This window comes from Solanum stenotomum, chromosome 8, assembly GCF_019186545.1.
Source record: "Solanum stenotomum isolate F172 chromosome 8, ASM1918654v1, whole genome shotgun sequence".
Taxonomy (NCBI): domain Eukaryota; kingdom Viridiplantae; phylum Streptophyta; class Magnoliopsida; order Solanales; family Solanaceae; genus Solanum; species Solanum stenotomum.
The window spans coordinates 46,830,169-46,838,686 of NC_064289.1; positions in this window are offsets into that span (position 1 = coordinate 46,830,169).

Sequence of the window (8,518 nt, forward strand, 5' to 3'; positions counted from 1 at the left end):
AACAAATTAAGGAAAGTTTTGTTCAAGTACGCGTCTTCGATCCACGAGACTGACTTACGGACCGTCGATTGATCTACGGTCCGTAAGTCCCTTCCGTCACTCGGGACTTAGAAAATATTTCAGCATCCAACAATCAGCTTCTCTGAAGCAAACGACGGACCGTAGATCGACCTACGGTCCGTCAATCCCTTCCGTAGCTCCATACTTAGCATCTTCAAAAATCAGGTACTGGAACCCTCGCAGTCTCACTCTACAGATCAACAGTACGGTCCGTAGATAAATCTACGGACCGTCAATGGGCACCGTGGTTCCACACTTGGTCAGATTTCCCTGATTTGTCCTCAACACATTCCTGCTGATCTACGGTCATCACCTACGGACCGTGAATAGACCTACGGTCCGTAGATGACCTCCGTGGATGCCTTTTTCTGCATTTCCTTCAGCTGTCTCTAAACTTCCGCGCCTGAACACCTTTCTTACAAAACATGATAAAATACATAAAAACCAATACAAAAAGGCCCTAGACACACACAACTTGTAAGTGAAATGTATTAGAAATACTGTAAACTCACGGTATATCAGAAATCACTTCTAAACAACATTTAAACTATCAATTAGCAATACCCACAAGCTAAATCAACCCATAATCACATAATCACACCCTAAGAATTGGAGTTTTAGCTAGACATCATAAAAAGATAGAAATTGTTACCAAAGTGTGTTTCCATCAACTGGGTAAGATTAATTTCGTCTTTACAAAGGTCCAAGTTGAAGAATCTCAAAAACCCACTTCCCATTTCTCAAAAATAGGAAATTTCAATACTTCAAAGCTAAGGAAAAGTTGTATCAAAAACTCAGAATTCAAAACTCAAAAATAACTCTAATGAATGTTCAGAATAAAATTTGATATCAAACATAATGTTTGAAAATGTATATATAGTCGCCCAAAATATGTTCCGAAGGACTCTTTGGCGTAGTAAGTCGGGCTCGCCGAACAGGTCGGTGATCCGCCCTTTGGTCAGTTCCATCCCCTTTTTGCTTTGGCCTTCAGTATCCTCAAGTTTTGTAACTTTGGGCGATCCAACACTGCATCGCGAAACCTCTTGGCGACACGCCGACTGTTCCTTTCTCTCTCCGAATTGATTTTATCCTTCAGGGCTTGGCACACTGGAACTTTAGGCGAGATGGTGGTCATTCGGCGACTTTCCAAAAGGATTCGGCAATCACTAGGCCTTCATTTCTTTGTTCTTTCAGCTCACTTTGTTCCTTTTTGCAAATTAGTGTCCATGCTTTGTTCCTCAATCCAAATACCTGAAAATCAAGGGTTTTATATATCTGTTATTGGCATAAAACAAGCATTTGAGGACACAAAATCTATACAAAAAAAGTCCCTAAATGAGTCCAAATCGTGGACTCATCAACACCCCAACTTAAACTTTTGCTTGTCCTCAAGTAAAACTCAAGTTCAGCAGTTCAAAAAGGATGCCTCGAATAGTGCTACACAAGACTCAATCATGAATGCACACAACAAGGCTCAACTTACTAATGTAAGGATCAATTGTGCAGTCAAAGATTCAAGTTGTGACTCACTATTATCAAAGATTCTCAAGTTCACAGCACTTGCTTTAAATGCAAGTTCAAGCTCAACCAAGATACTCAAATGCCTTCACACAAAGATGATTTCATATTCACACACTAAGGTTCAATAATTAATAGGTTCGGAATCACAATCAACACTCACACTCACAAAGATGAACAAAATGCATGATTGCACCCATATGTTTGCCCTTACTTTCCAATTAACACTTGTTTCAGCTCACTCAAGATCAAAAAGGTCTTTTCAAGGCTTGTAATGGGATTGAGTGTAAATGTATGGTCATTTAGGCTCAGTGGCTTCTATCCTAATGAAATGTGGTATGAACAACATTTTCCTCCCTTTTCTTCATCATTCTCATTCATGCTCAAAAGTCACCCCATTATTCACTTTCTAAGGACTATTGGTCATCCCATTTCTTTTGCATTTTCACAACTTTATTTCAAACTTTTTAATTCTTTTTTTTCTTTTCTTTTTTCTCTTTTTTTAATGGAGGTGTTCCAGATTTCTCAAAACCATGGGTCAAAGGGTACTTCTTTGCACTTCTTGATTCACCTTCTCTTTTCACCACACCCTCAACTTAGGCTTTTGGCCTAAGTTGGCTATTCAAACAAATCACAAATCATGAGGATTATGGGTAATTGATAAAGAAAGGTCACAATTGCATCAAGTTTCTTCCAAGGAAAGGGTAAGGATTAAATGGTGCTCAAACAAAGTTCACACACTCACAAGGTAGGCCACAAAAAAGGTATAATGTCAAATTGTTCCATTCTTTAAAAATTTTTCCTAAGATCATTTCAAGAGCTCACATCACTTGGTCAACCGGACCAACGGGGAAAATTCTAGGTGTCATCACATAGGGTTCACGGTAAGCTCATCATACAAGGCATTAACACCAAAGTCAAACAAGACTTCACACTTTCGCTAGTGTGCAATGATCATCACAAGAGACTCATTTGATAATCGTCTAGTCACAACGAGATGCAGAAAGTTCACATATTGTCTATGCAGCTTCATTTGGCCTCATCGTAGCCACACATTCATTTTTGTTCGATTATGAGCACTATTCAAGTCATCGGTATTGATCAAGACCGATACTCAAATTTGCAAAATAACAATCATATTCAAACACAATCAAGAGGTGGCACAAAATTTTCAAAAAGAGTTAAACCATTTACAATTAAAATAAGGAGCCACAAGCTCAAACATCCACAAAAATAGTGTCACAAAACCCAATATATACAGAAAATAACATTAAAAAAAGAGGTAGGTATGGAAATACCTCACCCCACCACAAAATAAAAATCTATTTGTCCTCAAATGCAATAAACACCAAATATCCAAAAAGTAATAGAAGAATACTGAGAGGGAGGTAAAGAGAAATTATGTCTAAACAGTTGCTTCATCTGTCGGGGCATCAGTGCCTGGTGTCACACTCTGATCTTGGGCATCAATGGTTGCCCCAACCTCAAGCCACTTGGGAGTACCGTCTGATATCAAAGGAGCCAACCGATTCTTCATGTTTTCCAGTGTCTTTGTCCTGATATTGTATTGACAGTTATCCTTAAGTTTCATTGTACATTCTAAGATCGCATTGATGGCAGCATAATCACACTAAACTTTTTTACCCTTGACAACCACATAGTCGATCGACTTGAATTTGACTTTCGGCTTCTTCCCTTATGGTATCAAGGCACTGTAAGCACTATAGAATTATTTGACCCACTTTGGAATGTAAAGGCCACGGGGCTTGGTGAATAGCTGGAATTTGTGTGACCTCAGGCAGCTCATGATCTCAAGGTACATGTCTATGACACCATCAATAGACAACCTCTTCTCCTTTATGATGGTCCTCAATCCCTCAGTCCTCAGTTTGTTCATAAACCGGGGAGGAGGACCCTGTACCGATGGTGCTAGGACCACGACCTGTGCTGGAGCGGGAAGAGGAGTAGTGACCTGGGATGGCCTGATCCTAGACGGATCATTCAGACTCTTTGAACATAGCTACGCTCTCTAAGCTGCTAGTAGCTCATCCTCAAGCTCAGAAGTGGCAGCTTGAGGATCCTGGTGCTCACCCTCACTCTCAGAAGTGGTGAGGTGAGTGGCATAGATGCCGTCACTATAAGAGATTTCCTCCGGTGACGCAACTGCAAGTACCTTGCCCTTTCCTTTTCCCTTCCCACCAGTTGTGGGAAGTTTGGTAGCCTTAGCCTTGGATGCAGCTTCATCCTTGTTGATTTTTATTCCCTTGGCCCGCTTATGGGGCGGCATGTCTCTTTCGGCCACTTTTGGTCTAGCCATGTCTACAAAAACATCGAAAAGAATTAGGAATATTTCAAGAAAATGCCCAGAAAAATGAATGCAGACAGACTCGCTGATCCAGTCGGTGAGTCGCCGAATCACTTTAGCGAGCCAGATTGGGCTCACCGAAAGGATTAGCTCAAAAATTTCTCAGAAAAATGGCATGTCGACGATGGGAAGGGTCTTTCGGCGAATCGCCGACAGTATTTAGTAAGGAAGGATAAGCCCACCGAAAGTTACAGTGCATTTTAGGGGTTAAGGGCGCAGAAAGGGCGATCAAGAAGGACTTACGGCGAGTGGTTGAGTGCACTCGACGATCTCAGGCTTCTCGCCAAAAGTTACAGAACCAAACTCAAGATTTATCATGAAAATAAAGGCAATGAAGGGTGATTCGGTGAACCGCTGAGTGGTTCAGCGAGCTCGACCCAGCTCGCCAAACTGACGTGCCTACTTTCAACCTCATTCTCCAATTTCAACCCCGCAGCCCCCGAAAATAAAATCAAAGCATGCACCCATTCAATTAAACTAAGACCCATTACACCTATCCCCCTAGGATACTCAGACTTTTCCTGGTTTGGCCAAATTTGTCCATTTGACGACTTTAGCTAGGAATGACATCAACCGCTCCATCATCGGGAAAAAATACCTAATTTGGCACAAATGTGGGTTACTCAGACTTCACCTGACTAGACCCAACAACAATTAAGCAACACCCAATAGTTTCAATTACTTTTAAGCATGAAAAATTCAGGAATTTAATAACAAAGGCACTACATGCATGATATTTGAATTAAAATAGGCACACAAGCATGCAATTACGATCAGAGAGGCCCAACACACATCACTAAGATGAAAATTCATTGCAAAAGAATAAAAATCGCTAAATATAAATTTTGGGGTTCGAAAAACCAACCTTTGAAGCTGAATAAACAAGTTGTAAAGCTAGGTAGCAAAGAATCCAACTTTGAACACACAAATGACGACTAGAAAGAGATAATAAAGCAAGAATATAGGAAAATATAGTGCGGGTGTGAGTTTGGAAAGTTGAAAAGTGAGGGAATGTGAAAGATTTTGAACTTTTGAACTATTGGCCTTTAAAAACTGTCCAGTTCTCGCCCATTTAGCGACATTAGTCTTGCTCGCTGACCCACTCGACGACACGCCGAGTTTTACAGGACCTCCAATTAATGTGGGGGTTAAACGGCAGACAAAATCATGATCCCCAACCCGCTTGGTGATTCGCCAATATGCTCCTAGGCTCACCGAGTTTTACAAACTCCAATTTCAAAATGTCTTGAGTCTAACGGTGGTCCAAGTCAGGCTCGCCGACCTCTTTGGTGAATCTTCGACTGGACGTTTTGCTCGCTAATCTGCACTGTTCAAACACATTCCACACTTTAACCTGCACAATCAACACACGATTATTTTACAAATCAAAATGAAAGAAAATAAAACTTGGGTTGCCTCCCAAGCATCACCATAGTTAACATCGCGGCACGACGCAAGTCCACACTCAAACCTTATTCTTGGGGTTGGCCATAGTATAACTAGGCAACCCCCCTTACTGTCTCGAGTTTAAATGAGATGAGATATGACCCATTTGGGTCTCCAACTGCTTGATCTAGACGGAATGAGAGGTAACCGTCTAGCTAAGGGTCGACACATCTTGTTTTATTTCTTTCAAAATCTTGTCCGACCCCTCAACTTTGTTGAGGATACGAGAAAGCATATCATCAGACCGACCAACCTGAGAATCCTTTGGCTTTTGGCGATCGTGGAGAGGAACATATCTATCCTTCTCCCCATCTCTCTCTTTCCAAGTGGGGTTACTATCCCTCCGCTTTCTATCACAATCTTTCCAACCTTCATCCCTGTTCCAACCTTGGTTACCACCTTGCCTCGGGTAGTTTGAACGATAACCACTTCCTTGGTTTGGTAGGAAGTTCACCTCTTCGTTGTACAAAGCCTCAAGCTTGGCCTCATCAGGATTAACACACCCGACACCCACAACATTGAAACTTCGAGCACCAGCTCCCATAACATTTTTGGACAAAATGTCAAGTTGTGTCATGATCTTGGCCATGTTCTGGTCTCTCTCTTGGTCTTCTCCAGCTGCTCCTTGGTCAATTTAAACGTGAGAGGGGAGACCTGATCTTTGCGGGTGTTCCAAGCCCGATTAATTATGGTCATACCATCCAAAAGTTGGACTGCTATAATGTAAGGTTGTTGCATCAAACCTCTCGGAGAAAGTTGGTCCACTACACCCTTGTTCACCGAATCAAGACTTCGATAAAAATATTGCAGCAAAATGTTGTCGGGCAAACATGAGTTGGGCATTAATGCAGCACTAACTTCTTTAATCGCAGCCACGTCTCATGAATTGGCTTATACTCCAAATGCTTAAAACTTTGAATGTTGTCCCGAAGAGTCGTCATCTTCGAAGGAGGGAAAAAATACACTTGAAATGCGGTGACAAGCTCTTCCCACGAAGTTATTGATTCTCGTGGCAATTCAACCAGCCACTTAAATGCTTCTCCCATTAAAGAAAATAGAAACAACCTTAATCAGACCAACTCTTGGGATATATTCTTGAAGGAGAACGACCCGCAAACATCAACAAAGTTTCTAATATGCTCATAGGGATCCTCATGATCCAAACCACTGAACAGCCCCTTCAATTGCAAGAGTTGCAACTTAGTACCTGTGATATGGAACACAACGTTCCCTTCAACTGGAGACAAGCGAATGGCACTAATTCCTCCCATAAGATGACGGTCATTAGCATTTGGCTCATTGACATCGTTGAGGTTGTCGATGTCATCTTGGTGCCCAACTTGGCTACCGTTGCTTTCGTTCACACTCATACTCTCTGTTTCAAAACACAAAAAAGCAAAACAAAACTAAAAGTAAGTAAGTTCAACAGAAACTAACAAGAACAAAATTAAACTTAACTAAAGAATCTTAACCAACACCACTCCACGGCAGCGACACCATTTGATTGAATAACGTTATCAAAGACACTTAATCCAGTTCTAAGTGTCAATGATTGTTAGTCAGTATATAACCCAACTAAATGAGTTGGGGTTGAATCCCACAGGGAGTGGTACGTGTTCAAGATTCAAAAGTAAAGTACGAATATGTTCTAATCAGCCATAGGAATAGACATTTACGAGTAAAAACATAATTCAAATTAGGGTGACACGAAGGTCAAAATAACAGGGGGGTTTTGGTTACAAATTATCAACTACAGAAGCATCAAATAATACCAATTAACAGATATTGAGACGGGTTCTTGGGATGTGATTGGATTATAGGGTAAGGTAGACAAATGGGTGATTGCAACTGTTAGTAAATAGTTGTATATCAGTGACTAAGCTAGACTTTAGTGGGGATAAACTTTCCCTAGAACAATTTACCCCGAATCAAGTTGGTTTTTCTCAAACACCAACAAGCAAGCAAATAAGAGCAACCTTCACTTTAGTTCATTCACTCTCTCGAGCTAAATGTGTGGAAAAGGGTTTAGGATTCACTCTCTCGAGCTGAATGTGTGGAAAAGGGTTTAGGATTCACTCTCTCGAGTTGAACACATGACAACCCAATACCAACAAACCATCAATTCACTAATCTTGGTTTTAAAACCTCTCTCTCGAGCAAGTAAAAACCACGAAGGTAGAATTGTACTTGCAACTCTAACCCTTTAAATTAAACCACAATTACTGAATGAAATCAGTTCTAAACAACATTTAAACTAACAATTAGCAATACACACAAGCTAAATCAACCTATAATCACATAATCACACCCCAAGAATTGGGGTTTTAGCTAGACATCATAAAAAGATAGAAATCGTTACCAATTTGTATTTCCATCAACTCGGTAAGAATAATTTTATCGTTACAAACGTCCAAGTTGAAGAATCTCAAAGACCCACTTTCAATTTCTCAAAAATGGAAAACTTCAATTCCTCAAAGCTAAGGAAAAGTTGTCTCAAAAACTCAGAGTTCAAAAATCAAAAATTACTCTAATGAATTTTCAAAATAAAATTTGATATCAAACATAATGTTTGAAAATGTATTTATAGTCGCCAAAAATATGTTGCGAAGGACGCTTCGGCGCAGTAAGTTGGGCTTGCCGAACAGGTCAGCGATCCACCCTTTGGTCAGTTCCATCACCTTTTTGCTTTTGCCTTCAGTATCCTCAATTTCTGTAACTTTGGGTGATCCAATATTGCATCGCGGAACCTCTCGGCAACACACCAACTGCTCCTTTCTCTTGCCGAATTGACTTTCTCCTTCAAGGCTTGGCACACTGGAACTTTATGTGAGATGATAGTCATTCGGTGACTCGCCAAAAGGACTCGACAATCAACGGGCCTTCATTTCTTTGTTCTTTCAGCTCACTTTGTTCCTTTTTGTAAATTAGTGTCCATGCTTTGTTCGTTAATCCAAATACCTAGAAATCAAGGGTTTTACATCTGTTATTGGCACAAAACAAGCATTTGAGCACACAAAATATATCCAAATAAATCCCTAAATGAGTCCAGATCATGGACTCATCAAGTTTCAAATTTAATCCTAGTCTAGATCATCGGTTGATGCTCAATAGAGATTAATTGAAGTGGAT